Source organism: Pinus tabuliformis, chromosome 3_1, assembly GCF_031772625.1.
Source record: "Pinus tabuliformis cultivar Carrire ecotype Pingquan chromosome 3_1, CPIR1, whole genome shotgun sequence".
Classification (NCBI taxonomy): Eukaryota; Viridiplantae; Streptophyta; class Pinopsida; order Pinales; family Pinaceae; genus Pinus; species Pinus tabuliformis.
In genome coordinates, this window is record NC_142301.1 from 272,131,225 (window position 1) to 272,150,692 (window position 19,468).

Sequence of the window (19,468 nt, forward strand, 5' to 3'; positions counted from 1 at the left end):
AACCATTATCATCCACATTTATCTAATAATTATTTTATAATTATCATCGAACACATAATAATTAATTTTATATAAAAATATATTTATATAGGTACATAGATAATTTATATTAATCGCATAACATCATTCATAATAAAAATTAAAAAATTAGAAACTTCATTATCGTTGCTATCATTGTTGTCACCACAGCTGAGATAGAAGAATAATTTTTACTTAATTATGTGAATACTTATAATGAGAAGTAGAGATTTGATTTAAAATTAATATAAACCAAATTACTTATTTTGCCTAATAATCTATGGGAATGGCACTAGAACGAAGACCTTTTAATAGCACTAGAGCGAAGACCTTTGTATGGATGCAAATACTTCCATTTACATGTTTTCACGATTCATATTAAAAAGTATTTATGCGGAACATACAGATATTTTTTAGTCCTTTGGCCCATACGTGTGTACATGAATGATGGTTGACTTTCCTTGGCAGGCGCGTGTTTTTATAAAAATATTAGTTAAACCTTTTAGAAAATATCTCGTTTTTCTTTATGGAAGCAAAGGAATTTTTTTTTTCCCTCATTTTGGGTTAGAATTTGCACCCAATAGAGAAACTGCACTTGGAGTAGTCTCAAGGGGTGTAAAGGGGTGTACATGGATAGTAGTCCCAATAGAGAAATTGCACTTGGAGTAGTTTCAAGGGGTGTACATGGATAGTATTCCCAATAGAGAAATTGCACTTGGATAGTAGTCTCAAGGGGTGTACATGGAATTCCCCGGAATAGATCGCGGGACTTGTGAGGAATTAACCCCACACATAGCCGTTGGACCAAGCACTCGTGGCTGGAGGCAAAAGACTTGTATATAAATATATAAGTATATATCATACCTTGTGATTACCTGTTTTTTTTTCCCATGAAAATTGCAACAGTTATTTGCCATTCAAAACTGAATCAAAGATACATACAAAAAACAAGGAATTGTTCCTAGAATGAAACTCCAAAGAGTACGAGAACGTTGTTCTAATCAAGGAATAAGAGACCAAAAGTAACCACTATTGAACTTATTGAACAAAGAGACTAATTGTTATTGTTAACGCTATGGATGAGAAGCCAAATATGTGAGGCCAAAAAACAACAATACAACTTACAGCATATTGAGACTAACAAAAGACAAGAGGGTTCTAAAGCCAATTATATATGTTTTACATCTATATATCCACAATATCACATGATGACTCTTACAACTGATATTACAAAATTGCGATATCAAAAGAAAACACATAGAGACACAAAAGGAATCACAACTTGATTTCATTAGGAAAATCAACATCACAATAGGCACACAAATGAGTTCAGAAAAGGTGAAATAGATTCAAGAAGGTGCAATCCCTGTTGTTCCATTCCTTAAGTTGATTTTTTTTCTTGTTTTTGGAAGGAGCCCTTTCTTTGAAAGATCATCTGCCAGCTTATTATACTCCCTGTGAACATGAAAGAAAGATAAGTGCTGGAATTGTTGAATAATCTTCTTTACCTTTTTCTTCCAATAAATAATATTTAAAACTTGGATATCATACTCCCTGCTTAGCCAATCTATGATGCATTTTGAGTCTACCCCAACTAGAATCCTTAGCAGGTTTAAGGACTTTGCAATGTGAAGAAAATCCCAAGCTACTATGAGCTCTGCTTTTGTGTTGGTTCCCTGTCCAATACCCAAACAAGCTTTCACACAATGGTTATGGGAGAGTTTGATGATAACACCTCCTCCACAAAGATTATATTGAGAAGTTCCATAAAAAAAAAGAAGTAGGAATATCAATGTTCTAGATGGCGAAGGCTGTCATTCTTCACCCTCCACTCCTTTGATTTCGTCCATCCCTAAGACCGATTCAGTAGTCTCCTCTTCTTCCCTTCTTTCTTTCAAGGACATTTTGAAATCCTCCGCCCTCCTAGTCATGAACTCCTCCTCTATGGTCTCGTCCTTGCATGGTCTTCCAGTCTTTTCAGATGCTAATGTGACTGTCAAGAAAAAGAAAGAAAATAAAAAATATATGGCCAAGTCTCGTCCTCTACAAAGCCCCTCATTTGTAGTTTCCTCTTCTTGGGCTCTTAGAGTGCAGGAGCCCTTCGGTGGGGGTCTAAAAAGATTCTGCTATCCCTTAATATTAAAGGAGTCAAGGGAAGTTCCAAAGCCCTTTCCCTCAGGAGATTAGTAGAGTCTCATCGACCTTCTTTGATGTTGTTTAAGGAAACCATGGTGTCTGGGGTTAAAAATATGGAATTCTTCTCTAATATTTGGCCAAGGTGGTGTGTTTGTGCTATGGATGCTGAAGGCTTGTCGGGGAGTTTAGCTGTTATTTGGGATCCTCCCCAAGATTCCTTAAATGCTTTTCAATCTAATGTGGGCATTATCCTGGAAGGCTCTCTGAGTGGATTATCTAAACTTATTACCATTGTGAGTTGTTATGGGTCGTATGATGAAAGAAGGGATTTCTAGGACTGTTTTCAGCTAAGTGGGTTCCTTGGTTGTAATAAGTCGATTATGGTTTGGGATCTTAACCTAATTGTCTCAACCAATGAGGTTTGGGGAAACTGAGCTAGGATGGATCCCTTGGCCTCTTTCTTCGCTAATCTGTTTTAGAGTGCAAACATGATTTACATTTGCCCTTCCCCCTTAGCTCCTGCTTGGAGAAATGGGCAAGAGGGTTTTGTTGGTGTTGCTAAAAGATTGGACCGGTTCGTTATGGCCAAAAATCTTGCCTTTGTTATTGGAAAATACAGGGCTTGGATAGCCTCTAAAGGTATTTTTGATCATATGCCTATCTTCCTGGAGTTGGACTTCCATAAACTAAAATCTCCTCTTCCCTTCAAATGTAATCATATTTGGCTCAAGGATCTTTCCTTCAATGCACTGGTTAGGGGTAGCTAGAAAAATCTTGATGTGCCAATTTTTTCATCCAATATGGATAGTCTCTCCTTTAATTTAAATGAGTTGAAGAAGTTAGTGATCAGATGGGAAAAAGAACGGAAGAAATCTTTGAATGCATAACTTGATTCTATTGAACATGAGTACCTTTTTTCAGTCTCTCTTTCTATAAAAAATATTTCATGTCTGAAGTAAAAGGTCATCTTTGTAATCTTCAGTTAAGGAAAATTCAAATTCTAAAGTTAAAAGAGGAATCATGGAGGATCAAAACCCAGGAAAATTGGATTACCCACAGTGATGGTAATTCAAATATTTTCCATACATATGCAACTTCTAGGAAAGTGAATAATTCCATTTGGGAGATTCAGGGTGTGGATGGAACCATTATTTCCTCCTAAAGAGATCTTAAGAGTGATGTTGTATCCCACTTCTCTTCTCATTTCCAGCAACCTTATGTCAGTAATATTATTGAATAGTTACAAGTCATTCAACATTTCCTCCACCTTTTCATTGAGGAGGAGGCTCTTCTTATTGGTAGCAGGTCACTCTGGGGGAATTTTAAAATACTTTGAAAATATGTGCAAAAGAAAAAAATCCCCGTGCTAGACGGGTGGTCGACATAATTCTTTTCACATTTCTTTGACCTTCTTGGTGAAGATATGCTTAAAGCTACATAGGAATCTAGGATTAAGGGTAGGGCCAACAAAGTATTCAATGCCACTTACATTCCCCTTACTCCTCCAAAGCCCTGCCTTTTGATCTTTACAAGCACATTTCTCTTTGCAATTTGGTATACAAAATCATCTCAGAAAACATTGCTAATAGGCTGAAGGAGAAGTTGTCTGAGGCCATCTCGTTGGAACAATTTGGTTTTCTCCCTAGAAGACAAGTTCATGAGGCTATTTGGTTCACATCGATCTAGGACATTCGATCACCAACTAGGTTATGACTTGTGTCACCTTGGCAAACTTTGATTCCCTAATATGGATGCCCCATGTCCCCTCTGCTCTTTCTTCTAGTTATTGAAGGTCCGAGCATAATGATTCAGAAAGAAAAAAGGAATGCAAGCATAAAAGGGATTAAAGTTTCCTTTGCCTAGATTATTATTCACTTACTTTTCATTGATGATGTGCTTATTATGGGGGAGGGATTAGTGGAGGGATGGTTAGCATTTAAAAGGATTAGTTTCACTTTTTGTTTGGCTTCAGGGATGGAAGTAAGTCTCAGTAAATCTATTTTCCTCTAGCATGATATTGAAGCCCCAGTCCTATCTTTGATAAATGAATTTTCTCCTTATAAAATGGAAGTTTTGGATACATGTTTCAAATATTTAGGTTTTTGGTTAAAGCCTAATAATTATAGGAAAGAGGATCGATCTTGGTTGGTCAGGAAGGTGGACTAGAAAATTGGGTGTTGGTGTTTTAGGTGGTTGTCCATTGGAGGGAACCTGGTTCCTGTCAAATCAATCCTTGAAAGCATTCTAGTCTACTGGTTGAGCCTGGTTAGAATTCCTTCCGTTATTCTCAATAGAATTAGACAAATGATGTTCATATTGTTATGGTCTGGTAAGGAAGAGAAGGAGAAATTCCACCTTGCCAGTTGGGAGTCTCTTTCAAAGCCAAAAATCATGGGGAGATGCGGTCTAAAAAGCCTTTTCTAGATTGGGAAAGCTTTAAGTTTAAAGAACCTGTTGTTAGTCCTAGAGACAACCTCTTGGTTGATAGGAGACTAGTGCCTAAGACATCTTAATTAGTGTTGTCAAATTTATCTTAAAGACTTATAGCACCATATATTTTACATGTAATTCAAATAAGGTTGATTCAAAACCATACATAAAATGTATGAACCAACATACACATAGGAGTACACAGGAAATGATCCTCGGTTAGTGGTGGAAAAATAAAATTGAGAGATTGCAGCAAATCAGTTGTTAAGACAGATGTAATGGTAGAAGATAGTAGAGGAGAAATCCATCATACAAAGCTTAAACTTTAAGAATTCTATATATTTGGATTTATAAAGAAACAAGAGAAAATGAATGTTTATGAAGTGTTAAGATACATGGAGCGCTTTTTAAAGACTTAATTTCCACATCAATACAGGAATTATCCATCAATAACTTGATCGAAATGAATCTGCATCTAATGAGAAATATGTCTAGCAACTACGTGACATGAAATCTGAGAAGAATATTTAACATATATGAAAACACAAAGGGAGATGAACATACTACAATCCAATAAGTTGGAATCACCAGAAATCTCGTATTAATCTTATGAGAAACATACATACATCGAGATTCATAACATTGTCTTCATGAAAACAGGAAAAGGCCCTTTCCAAGAGTTCTTTCCAAAAATTCTGAACCTTGTTTAAGTGTTTCTTCCCTCTATTTATAAGGAGAGGGGAGCTTTGAACAATAGTTACAAAATATCTCAGCCGAGCTCCAGCTGTCTGATTGACTAGTTGTCTCGGCGTGCGATGGATCTGCTGCCCAAAATGATTACAACAAATTTGATTGCTTCTTTAAAATGCAACAAAGTACAAAATAATAAAACATGGGAAAACTGAATGATGACCATAAAAAATATCTCCATGCCAATTCTTGCGATCACCTCTAATTAGGCCATGCCTTTGTCACGATGATCCTTCTCTTTTACTCGGCATGTTCACCTGTCATTTTTTCCTTAACTACTTGAATTCCCCACTTTCTGGAGCTTGGAGTGATCAATTGTTGGTTTCTTTTCACAATGCATAAACAAAGATCAACCTGGCAATATTTAATTTCTTGACTGCATGGAGCTCCATGCTAAGAAATTAATTCTCAGGTGACCTGCACACTACTTCCTGAGTCCCACACCTCCATTTACTCACTGAAGATGTGTGTCAGAGCACATATATGGCTTGTATCACCTCAAGGTAGACCCAACACTCTTTCGTGCGGATCGTGATCCTTGTTGCCTTGACCCAACGATATTTGATAATCGCCATTACTCCTAAGATCAACTTCTATGTTCCCGCATTCAATCTTGTATTTGCTGACCCATATGCCTTTAACTCTTTGTACCGTGTTTATCAAATAAATTCCATATTGCAATTTTCACAATGGTGCAGTATTCTAATCTTTCGATTGCTGACCTTTGATATGACAAGCTCCTTTCGCTTATCCCTTCCCGTATTTCTCACCCTAGGACCAAGGGTCGTGACCTGCCACTTAGACTTGAGTTGCTAGAGTGTTGTTTCCTACTGGGGGGATATTTTTCCTTTGTTAAGTGCTTAGTGCCCTTTGTTCTTGAAGTCTTTGTGACCGTGGTGCCAACGCAATATCAGAGCCCCCTTATTGGAATTTTTTCAAGTATCAAGTGTTACAACATGCTGACATCCTCAACCTCTGATATGCCAACCTCCGATATGATGTCATCGCTCCATGTGGCACGTCATGAGTGGTGACTCGTGTCACCTATATTGTCCCCTTAGGCCCCTTCAAAACACAAAAACTGCCTGCCACGTGTCTTTCCATACTACCACATCATGCTGATGTTAGATGCCACTATAGCTTATTAGGACCAATCATATGCCACCATGTGTCCTGCCAGAGGAGAGAGAAAAGGGCTCCCCCACCTTTGGTTTTGCGATGAAATCCTTTGTTAATCCTTTATCATTGTTCTCGATGGTTTTTAACATTGTCAGCGCTTCACCCATATTGCAACTTTTTAAAAGGTTCTCATGTTCAAAAGTTCTGATTCTCCAATCGACGATATGTCTGACCTCCAATATGTGATTGTCAATATGCCTGATGCTTTGATGTTGCGATTGTCGATATGCATGATGCTCTGATGTTGCGGTTGGTGATATGGCTGATGCTTTGATGTTGTGGTCGTCGATATGGCTGATGCTTTGATGTTGTGATTGTCGATATGGCTGATGCTTTGATGTTGCGATCACTGATATCTCTAGACCTCTGATATTCCTTCCTAACGCTTCAATCCTTGAACTTCAACAGACCATGTATTTTGATCTAGGAGTCCATTTTTGGATTTCCACATATCGTTGGAAAGCTTGTTTAGAGAAATTTCCAGTGGAGAGGGTCCGATTTAGGTTTTGAGTCCTTCTGCTTCTTGGAAAATGACTGCAAACTTCTCTGCTCCTTTACTCTTTGGACAATTGGAAACACATTTTGCAGTAAGTGACAAAATTGGTTCCAATTGGGGATAGTGTTTTGCTGGCAAGGTGTTGAGAACCTGTAGACTAGTAGCCTTCACCATTGGGCATGGAGTAAAAAATATAATGAACCTATAAAACCAAGAAAACTCCATGGAACTTTATTTGTTTGTAGTCCTTTCCTCATAAAATTGAAATGTAGAACTACAAACTCTAAAAACTGGAAATTAAACACTCACATAGTGAGCTTATCTATATACAACTCCTACTTATGCATAGGGCTCAATTCACCCAAGTGAGGTGAACCTTCCAGTGATACCAGCCTAGCATATGAGTACTCGAACTTATGTCATTTTTCTCTTAAAAGTCCACAACTAAAATAGGCATGCAACATTTTAAATATTGAGGTATAAACATTTAATGCATACCCCATAATTGACATTGGTTGCTGACCAAAGAAATATGCCATATAGTCGGCTACTGGATCATGGAACTAATGAGAAAAATTTATGGTTGTATCCCTTTCTTGAACAGTTTCCAAGGAGGAATCTTTTTGTAACATGCAACCACCAACATTGCTTGGCTCTTCAACTATGGGCTCCTCTCGAAGGAGTTGTTGTTGGTAATATTCTCCCCACTTGTTTGTAAGCAGATCTCTTTGAAAGTCTACAACAATCTCATCCTCCTCTGAATCATTTGAATCATAGATCGAAGAATCTTTATCGACTTTAATATCAGCTTCTTGAACTTGTTCTCCATTTGAAGGATGTGGATCATAAACTGGAGCCTCTTTATTAACCTCCTGGTGGGCCTCCTCTTTTTGTGCAACTTCCCATGACTAGGACTGTTGTATTCCTGCATTGCTCAACATCCCATCAGAGTCATATGAATCATAAGAAGGAGAATCATCAAATTCAGCAAAATAAGATCTCTGAGGGTATATTTGCATCTTGATAATGTCTCCTTCTTCCCTTTCTTGATCGTTGGGTGATGCTTCTTGATGAAAGTATATGTTCTCTTGGAGTTGAGGCCCACAAAAATATTCAGCAGGATCATTAACCTCATAAATATTTTCAACATTAAAATGTGCACAACAATATTAAAACTGAGCACCCGACGGATATAATCTTTTGCAAAAAATATTAAATGCTATATGAAAGCTCTTTAAGGAAGATATGTTGCGATGAGGTATTGTTATATACTAAACTCTAGCATTTTCATCCAAAGAATACATGAAAATTTTCATTTTCACATCTTCAAAAACAATACCCAGTTGTTCCATGCATTCATGAAAATACTTGAGGTGTTGGTTTGGCCTTCTATCTGTGTTTCCACTGAATCTAGGAAAATAGGTATACCATTCATGAACTAAAGGGACATGATGGGGATAACCAACAACAAAAGAAAATCCAGTGGGGAAAATTTGTTGGCCAAGAATGCATGAATGGACATTTTGGAAACCCCTTTAGGTGAGCGATCTCAAGTTCAAATGTAGGGGAAGTTTTATGTTGTTTAGCATCAGAGCGAGTATGAGACCTCTTGAAAGCTAGGATGACCAAATAAGGATATAGACAATGAAGTCGCTAGGTTGTTTACAATAAGATTCAAACAATGGAGTTAGCAAGGTGAGAGATATTCAACCCACACTTCCCTTGCTCACCCAACAGAGGGATGTAAAAATTGTCGTACCCAGGGAAAAATATTCTAATTCGTTCCCCGACAACGGTGCGAGGAACATATTGTCACTCCTAGAGACAACCTCTGGGTTGATAGGAGACCAATGCCTAGGACATCTTAATTAGTGTTGTCAAATTTATCTTAAAGACTTATAGCACCATAGTTTTTACATGTAATTCAAATAAGGTTGATTCAAAACCATTCATAAAGATACAATGTATGAATAGACGTGCACACAAGAATACATAGGAAATGATCCTCGGTCAGTGGTGGCCAAATTAGATTGAGAGCTTGCAGAAAATCAGTTGTTAAGACAGATGTAATGGTAGAAGATAGTAGAGGAGAAATCCATCATACAGAACTTAAAATTTAAGAATTATACATATCTAGATTTAGAGAGAAATGAGAGAAAGGGAATGTTTATGGAATGCTCATATACATGGAGGGATTTTAAAGACTTAATTTCCACATAAATATAGGCATTATCCATCAATAACTTGATCGAAATGAATCTGCATTTAATGAGAAATATGTCTAGCAGCTACATGACATGAAATCTGAGAAGAATATTTAACATATATGAAAACATAAAGGGAGATGAACATATTGCAATCAAATACGTTAGAATCACAAGAAATCTCATATTAATCTTCTGAGAAACATACATACATCAAGATTCATAACATTGTCTTTATGAAAATAGGAAAAGGCCCTTTCCAAGAGTTCTTTCCAAAAATTTTGAACCTTGTTTAAGTGTTTCTTCCCTCTATTTATAAGGAGAGGGGAGCTTTGAAAAATAGTTACAAAATATCTCAACCGAGCTCCAGCTATCTAATCGACTAGTTGTCTTAGCGTGTGATGGCTCTGCTGCCCAAAATGATTACAAAAAGTTTGATTGCTTCTTTAAATTTAAACAAAGTACAAAATAAAAAAACATGGGAAAACTAAATGATGACCATAGCAAAATATCTCCATGTCAATTCATGTGATCGCCTCTGATTAGGCCATGCATTTTCCATGACGTTCCTCCTCTGTTACTCGACATGTTCACTTGTCATTTTCGCCTTAATCGCTTGAATTCCCCACTTTCTAGAGTTGGGAGCGATCAACTATCGGTTTATTTTCACAGTGCAGAAACAGAGGTCAACCTGACAGTCTTTCATTTCCTGACTGCGTGGAGCTCCGTGCTGAGAAATTAATTCTCAGGTGACCTGCAGACTGCTTCCTGAGTCCTATACCTCCATTTACTCACTGAAGATGTGCGTCGGAGCACAGAGATGGATTGTATCACCTCAAGGAAGACCCAACACTCTTTCCTGCGGATTGTGGTCCTTTCTGCCTTGACCCAAAAATCTTTGACAATCGACATTACTCTTGAGACCAACTCCTCTGTTCCCGCATTCAATCTTGCAACTACTGACCCATACGCCTTTAACTCTCTGTATCATGCTTATCGAAGAAATTCCATATCTCAATTTTCACAATGGCGCAGTATTCTAATATTCTATTTCTGAGCTCCAATATGACGAGCTCCTTCCGCTTAGCCCTTCCTGCATTTCTCACCATAGGACTAAGGGTCATGAACTGCCTCTTAGCCTTGAGTTGACAGAGCATTTTTGTTTTTGTTGGGGGCTATTTTTCCTTTCTTAAGTGCTTATCGCCTTTAGTTCTTTGAGTCTTTGCAACTGTGGTGCCAACCCATTATTGAAGCTCCCTTATCGAAATTTTTTCAAGTATCAAGTGTTACAAAGTGTCAAAATTCTCAACCTCTGATACGCCGACCTCCGATATGATATCATCTCTCTACGTGGCACCTCATGAGTGGTGACACGTGTCACCCAGATTTGTCCCCTTAGCCCCCCACAAAACGCCAAAACTACCTACCACATGTCCTTCCGTATCGCAACGTCATGCTGACGTCAGATGGCACTATGGCTTATTGAGACCAATCATATGCCACCATGTGTCCTGCTAGAGGAGAGAGAAAAGGGCCCGCCCACCTTTGGTTTTGCGATGAAATCCTTTGTTAATCCTTTATTAGCGTTCTTGATGGTTTTTAACACTATCAATGCTTCACCCATATCACAAACTTTTAAAAGGTACTCATGTTCAGAAGTTCTGATTCTTTGATCATCTTTATGTCTGACCTATGATATGTGATCGCCGATATGCCTGATGCTCTGATGTTGCGATCATCAATATGCATGATGCTTTGATGTTGCGATCACCGATATGGTTGATGCTCTGATGTTGTGATTGCTGGTATGACTGATGCTTTGATGTTGCGATCGTCGATATCTTTGGACCTATGATATGCGATCTTCGATATATCAAACCTTCAATATTCCTTCCTAAGGCTTCAATCCTTGAACTTCAGCAGACCATATTTTTTGATTGAGGAGTCCCTTTTTGGACTTCCACATATCGTTGGAAATCTTGTTCAAAGTAATTTCCAATGGAGAGGGTACGATTTAGGTTTTGAGTCCTTCTGCTGCTTGGAAAATGATTGCAAACTTCTTTGTTCATTTACTCTTTAGATAAATGGAAACACATTTTGTTGTAAGTGGCAACATAAACTTTAGGGGGTCTTGTTAGGTAATGGGATTTGGAATTAGGTGATTAAGGAAAAATACCTAAGAATATCATTCTCGGTGGAATGGATTCATAATGTTTATACTAAATCCTCTCATTCTGGTTCTCTAGTGTAGAGGGGGATGATGTCATCCTTTAACTGGTTGTTCCAATGGTTGATTTGGAAGGTTGGGAATGGGTGTCAAGTCCGACTTGGCAAAGACCCTTTCCTGGGAAGTTCTACTTCCTTTATTTTCTCACAGTCTTTGGTTAATATTCTAAATGTAAAATGATTTTATATCTTCTAGCCGAAGATTATATCTCCTTTCCCTTCGTCTGTTCTCAGGATCAACAATTCAATTCTTCAGATTTGGACTTGCATGGTGGACATGATTCAGAATGGAACAAATTTATTGAAACTATGTCCCAAAATGGAGTTATTCTCTCGAATGAAGAAGATAAATTAGTTTTGGCTTTGGAACAATGCTTAAGGGAGTGTGGAGGCCAAATATGCTTATGTAAATATCTACTCTGCATTATGCTCTTCTGTTTCAAAATGTGGACTTCCAAAATTTGGAAGTGGAATCTTCCACTCAAGCTCAAAACATTTGTGCGGCTGATTCTGATAAAATAAATTCTAATTTGGGAAAACTTGTAGAAAAGGGGTCTTTATGGTCCCAATCCTTGTTGCCTTTGCTGGTCTAGAGAGTAGAGTATAAACTGTCTGTTTCACAATTGTAGGGTAGCAAAAGAAATTTGGGAAAATGTTGTCACAATGACCAGGATTTCTATCCTTGGAATTTGTATTTCTTTTTAGCAGTGTTTGCAACTTTGGCACTCCAAAATGAAAAGGGCTCAGACCCTCCCAATTTTAATTACTTGGGGTCTGTGGAGCTTAAGAAACAATATCTTTTTTTTAGAACACTACTCCCAACCTTTTGCAGGCCACATCCAAAGTGGTGGATTTTTTCAGAGAGTATCCTCCTTAGGATGGAGACAAAAGACCTATATATAGATATATATCATACCACGTGATTTCTAGACGTGTTTGATATATGTGTGTGTGTGTGTGTGTGTGTGTTATATAGATATATATCATACCGCGTGATTTCTAGATGTGTTTGATATATGTGTGTGTGTGTGTGTGTGTGTGTGTTCACTATATCAGAGATCAATACTAGCTACATTCACAAAAAATCTACGAAAAATCTATTAGTGTCTACGTGAGCGAGTTATATTTCATGTAGAAATAACTCCTAAGGAGTGAGCATGTCAATATTGGTGGGACTGGAACACAGGTAGAGAGGATAATAGCGATTCTTCCCTACCAGCTGAGCTACACCCACTTGATAAGTCGTGTATGATATTACCTTTGTCAAGTTGTGCCTAATATTACCTTTGTCTCTGTATTTTTATGAATGCGTGTGTGGCACTGTTAATGAATGTTAGCTAGTGAGGAGAGAAATTTTCCTCTTTTCCAAATTATAATTCATAGGCATTGTTAATGAATGTTAGTGGGAGTGGGCCGAGAGAGATTTTTTCCTCTTTTCCGAATCATAATTAAATTATTATGGATATAAGGGGGTTAATTACTAATTGTAATGAATGATTAATAACCTTAAAATATTTTATTGAATTTGAATTTATAATTTATATTTTATTGATAGATAATATATTTATATAATTTAATTAATTAAATTAAATTTATAGATTAATTAATTAAATTAAATTTATAACTTAATTAAATTTAGCATTATAATATTTGAAGTGAGTGTTATTTAATATAATGATTTATTATATTGAATATTGTTTTTTATTATTATTATTAATGATATGTATTTACATCATTTTAAATTATTTGTTAGTTATTATTTTATTTTGTAAATTAGTTTAAACTTATTTTAATCTTGGATGTATTAAGTGTTGAAAGGGATCAAATTATTGGAGGTGAAAACAAATGTAAGTGTTAAAAGAGATAGAATTTTAGAGGTGTAAATCTTTTTATGAGTGTAAAATTTAAGGAAAGCATTGCACCTCTAAAGATTTGATCTCTCTGAATTTGATAAGTTAAAAGTTGAGATGGTTCTAAATTGATTTGTACTAAATTATAAATTTTTTCAATGTTATATATATATATATATATATATAATTCAAGCTATTTAGAAAAGCAACTTAGATCTATCTTAACTCCTGACCTACCAAGCCCAGAGAGGGATCAAACCTCTTTTCCTTCTAAAAGAAGTTTGTATTTCAATAGATTTGATCTCTCTCAACCTTTGGTAGATCCATAGTTAAGATGAATCTAGGCTGGTTTAATTATTAATTATAATTATAATTATTCTTTTATGTTTATTATTTTTTTAATAATTTTAGCTTGACCATGTCAAAATATTTAATAGGATATTATAACATCTCTACCATACTGGGATGGAGAACACCTCTAGATGCAATAAATTATAATATTTTATTTTTGAAATCATTTACTAACTTATATTGTTATTTCATTGCTAGACCAACCTAGATCCATCTTAACTCCATATCTACCAAGTCCCAAGAGGGATCAAATCTATTTTCACTCTAAAAGAAGTTTGCATCTCAAGAGATTTGATCCCTCTTGGCACTTGGTAGATCAAGAGTTAAGATGGATCTAGGTTGGTTTATATATGTGAAATACTTATTAATTTTCATTTGGATAATTTTTATCTCACACAAAATCATTTTAACTATGATACCAATTACATCAAAAACATTTTTGTTGTTGTTCAGAATTCGGATATTCCACAATCTTCATTTTATGTTGTCTACGTTTCGAGTCTAGAACAAACTCATCATTAGGATTGATTCACAAAGAAGAGAAACGTGAGTTATAAATATAATCAAGTGAGTTGTAAAGTAAATCTGACCAGTTCAAGATGATTTACTTTATTTTAATTATTTTTTATTATCTTCTTCATAAAATATTTGTTTATTTTATAAATTTCTCTATTATTTACTTTGTTATAATAATGATTTACTATCATAATTGTTAACCTATTTTTATTAATATATCCATAATGGTTATAATTCATGATGTTATTTATATTCCTACCTTTATGCTTTTTTGTAATAAGATTAGTTTCTTTAATTTTTAATTTAATTATATTCTAATTAAATTTCAATAGTTTATAATGGTTGTATTTATGTGCAAATTAGTAATTAATATTTATCTATAATATTTAAATATTGATGAAATTGATGATTAGTATAAGTCTATTGGAAAAAAACCATGTACATATAAACGAAATGCCCCACTAACATTTAGTCGATTTCACACCTTGAGAGAAACAAATCATGGTCCATGAAAGCAATTATGAAATTTTATCACACTAACATTCAATCAATTTCACGCAATGTAAACAAAAGAAATTGCGTTATAAACATGATGATGAAATTTTAAATTAATTCATAAAATTGTTAAGTCACAAATTATCACATTTTTCACCATTCTAAGCACCCATTTTCAATCATTTTATCACACTTCCTTGCCAATACATTACTTGTTTTATTGTGTTTCTTTGTAAATATGCCATAATAATCTTACAAATGCTAACATAGTCAATTATCATTATTATCCTTTGTTTTTGATGAATTACAAAGGATTGTTGTTGGTTTTACAAATGAAGGTTTGCCTAGTGTTGTTCCTATGGCTACTATGTAGTTACTGTAACCAACCTTTGTGGTTAACATATCTACGCAGCTCCAGGAGAAATTTTGAAACATGGGTGTTGTTCCTAGGGATGTTGAAATTAATTTATGTTACTTAATTCATATCCATGTCGACTCCATAAGGATCCAAGTCATGATCTATATTTCAGATAACTTGTGTTAGGTAGAATCAGGTAATGAATTCTAGGTATGATTTATGGAGAAACGAATATGAATCTAGAAAATATGTGACATGGGTTTTGTACAGAACATCCCAAATTATGTGAACTACAAGTGGTTTCCCTAGAAAATGTGTGATTTAGGAAGTAAGTGTGATTCTTTCTATCATATTACTCTTGTTGCGGCCATTGGAAAATTGTAATCCAAACAGAGTAACCAATTAGAAAATAAATTTAATCAAACCTATTCTTAGATAATTATATGTTAGATGAATTAGATGTTATCAAATCTTGAGTTTTTATCCAACCAAGATCTACCAAAAATAAGTAAACAAAATATTTTGTAATATGTCCATAATCTTGGCAGTCTAGATTTGAGGGAATTGATTACAATTCACCCCTTGCTTCTTTTTATAAAATGTATGGGAGGATCACATGAGAATAACTAGTTAGTCAGAGAGAGGTTGGAGTAGAGTAGTATGGAGGTTGCCAAAGATTGTAGAGAGAGTAACTAGGATTTCTAGATCATTCACCTCCCTTCAATGAAGAGATTGTTAATCATTGGAGTTTTTAGTATGTATTGTTGAGAAGTTCTCTTTAATGAAAGTATTAATTTCTCGTGTTTACAAATCATGGGTGGATCGATTGCTTTTCATGTCCTTTTTGTAATGCAGAATAGTTAGTTTCCTTTCCTTTCAATGCTTACATTGATGTGTTTTTACTTGTTGCCTTATTTTCATTGCTTACAAGTTTTGTGGTTTTGTGTGAAGAATAGGAGCATATTTAGGCTCTTATCCCTTTTCCCTACCCTTTACTTGGTTTGGCATGCATTTACTTTTTGCACCAATGATTTAGTTTCCACATGAATGATTTCCTTTCCACGTGAGTGATTTAATTTATGTATGAGTGTCCTTAGATAGATATGACTTGAATGTTTTGGTTTCCATTTTGTAGCAATAGGATAGGAAGAATATCAATGCCTTAAACTACACACATATAGTGTAGCATCTTGAAGTTTATGAACATCCTAGCTGAGAATTAATATTTGAGTGAATGAATTATTTTTAATATAAAATGAAATTCCCCAACATTTTGGCATCGATTTTGGGGAGGTGCTAAAAGAGATTAGAGATTTGATATTTTTGTTGAAAACACTGAGAGGGGTTGAACTAGAGTTTTCTTTCAAGTGCTAATTAGCTAGTTAAGATTTTTCTTAAATATAAGATACTAGAACATAGAAAATAAAAAGAGAAAAAACTTATATAATGATTGTTCGAATATGAGGACATTAATCCTCTCAAAAAATCCAAGCACCAACTTGGTCAAAATGACTCCAATCCTCTCAACAAATTCAAGCACAAACCTATTCAAAATTAGGACTCCAAGCCTATCAACACTTCCAAGCACCAACTTAGTCAAACTAAGGACTCTAATCCTCCTAGTCTTAAACCTTTCAAAATACTTCAAATAAAATTCAAAATCAACTTCCTTAAGATGTATTCAAAAATTATTTTCAAAGTAAGTTCAAAATACACTTCAAAATAGGTCTTCAATAACTTCTCTAAGTCTGCTCCAAGAATGCTTCAAGTTTGCTTCAATAAAGGCTTCCAAGGATGCTACAAATGGTCTCCAACACACCCCAAGGAATTCTTCAAAGTCTAGTTCAAATGTTGCTCCAAAATTTTACTCTAGCGATTCTTCAAGAATTCTTCAAAAGTTTCTTCAAAAAGGTCTTCAAGAATGCTCAAAAACTTGCTTAAATAGGCCTCGAAAGTATGGACTAAAATTGTCACCAAAGTATGCCTGAAATCTGAGTCAAAAGTGCGCTGAAACCAGAGCTAGGTTCAAACCCTTCCCTATGAATACCAAGGAATAACATAACTTCTCGTAATCTAGGTATTAAATGATGAAAGAGAAACACATTTTTGGTTCCAAGATAGGAACACAAAATGTTTGAAAGGTTAGACAAATTATAGATCTATGGGGATCCAAAGAGATTTTTTCATTATGACCAAAACTTCAACTTTTGGATGGAAGGACCCCAGGTTAAAGCCAAAAAGATATATAATGATGAATTTGGTTTACTTGGGTTATTGGCATTTCGTTCGAGCTCGGTGGAATTTGTTCTCCTAGGGATCAAAATCAGTAGAAATAGGGAATGAAGTAAGTAGAAAGATATGTGATTATTTGAAACTTTTCAAATTTCTCTTTCTATCAGGATCATCTATAAAGTGAGTAAGTATTCTACAATTTTGGGCCCTTCACTAAAAATAGAGAAGAGAAGAAAGAGAAGAAACTGATGCAGATGTCATGGGTGCGATAAGAAATTAGGGTTTTATTAGAAAAGAGAAAAAAAAGAGGATAAAGAAAAGAATTGAGATTTCCTTTCACAAATATTTTATATAAATACTTTGCTTCTTCCCTCATACCGCTCTCTATCCCCATGAAGGAGTAGAATGACATGAAATTCTCATGTTCGGTTTTGAATTAGGGGCATTGAATAATCAATGTCAACTATAACCCCTAGCCTTCCAAACTAATAATGTGGGTTTGATTCATGCTACTTGCTAACAAATATCTACCTATTCTATATCTATTTATATAGATAGAATAGGTAGATATAAACTGATTATGTATATAACATAATTTCATGATTCACTCGGAATCAATTTTCCGTTGAAATGTGAAATAGATTCCATTTCTCTCCTATCCTATAACCTCATTGTGAATACAAAAGGTAGATCAGGACAATGTATGCCAAAGGGAGTGAAAATTTAAAAAAAGGGAAGAGAGAAAGAGTGTCCAACATCTAATGGATAGGACAAAGGTGTTTTAAACTTAAGTATAGGTTCAAATCATATTGGACGTAATACTCTTCAATTGTTCTAAATTATTGTGCAATGTATTGGAACAAATTCTTTAGTTCTTTTTCCTGTTCTAAATAATCCCACCAAATGATCAAATATTCATTTTTGTTCTTGAAGTAAAAAAAGTTTAGTATGTTCCTTAAGAGCCTCTTCTAGAAGAGCTTTCACTTCTTCTGTAAATGTACCAGTAGAACGTATAATTTCTCCGAACTGAATTTTATTCTTTATCAAATACTCGTGTAACCGGACGAGAAATTTTCTCACTTGTGATATTTTTTTATTAAAATAAATGGGACCAGTCCCTACATTGTGTATTGGTACATACAAACGATATAATATATTTTCCTCTCCCTACTATTATGTATGAAAAAAATTGTTTCAAACATGTCCCATCATTATAAATGTCCAAGTGAATAGATGTTCACTTTCGAGATGATCTAAGTCTAGCTAGATAACATGATCTCTTCCAATTCAATGTGTGAAAGTTACGTAGTGTCTACTTTTTCCGATAAAGTGGTGTTTGCATGGGTTTCTTGGGATGAATTGTTTCTCCATAAGAGGAATATATTTATGGGATTGATGTTTCTGATTCTTACATGGATTTATGTTTCTTATTTCTTAGGATAGACAAATATTAAATAATATTTATCATCTTTATAATTTATTCCATATAAGGTTTCTGATAGAATTGATGATCCATGATCGAGAAGATTAAAAAAAAAGGACCAATTATTCCTACTCTTCTAAAATCCAAAATTTGATCCCTAAAACTCCATAGATGGTTTGAACTGGATAATGACAATAATCAATCCTAGCCCGAATTATCCATAGGGGAACCCTACCTCCCCTGTCCCATTTGACCTGGGCAATTTCTTTTCCGTTGAAATGTCCTACAATTTGGATATGAATTCCTTCTACCGCTTCCCATTCAGCCAATTTAATAGCTTTCTTCATTATTTTTCTGAATGGAATTCTCTTCTCTAGCTGTAGGGAAATATACTTCGCAAGAATATTAGGTTTTCTATAGGGTTTTGCAACTTTTTATATAGAAATGTGAAGTTTTTGGTCCACAAAATCGAGCATATATAGTACATTGTTTCTTAATTTTTCAATTCCTTGGCCCCTACCTTATATTGACAACAAGTTGGGAAATCCAATATAGATTTTAACCTAAATCAAATCAATCTTTTTGTAAATCTCTACACATGTAATTCCTTCATAATTCAAGGAGCTCTTTATAAATGTTCATACATAGTTTTCAATGCAAGTACGTATTTTTTGACCTTCTCATAGATCTTTGGAATAATTCCTTTGTTGCACAAACCAATGGTAACAATCATTTTGGGTTATACCAAGTCTAAAACCAAGTGGCTTTATTTTCTACACCATACATATCCATTTTTTCAGGATT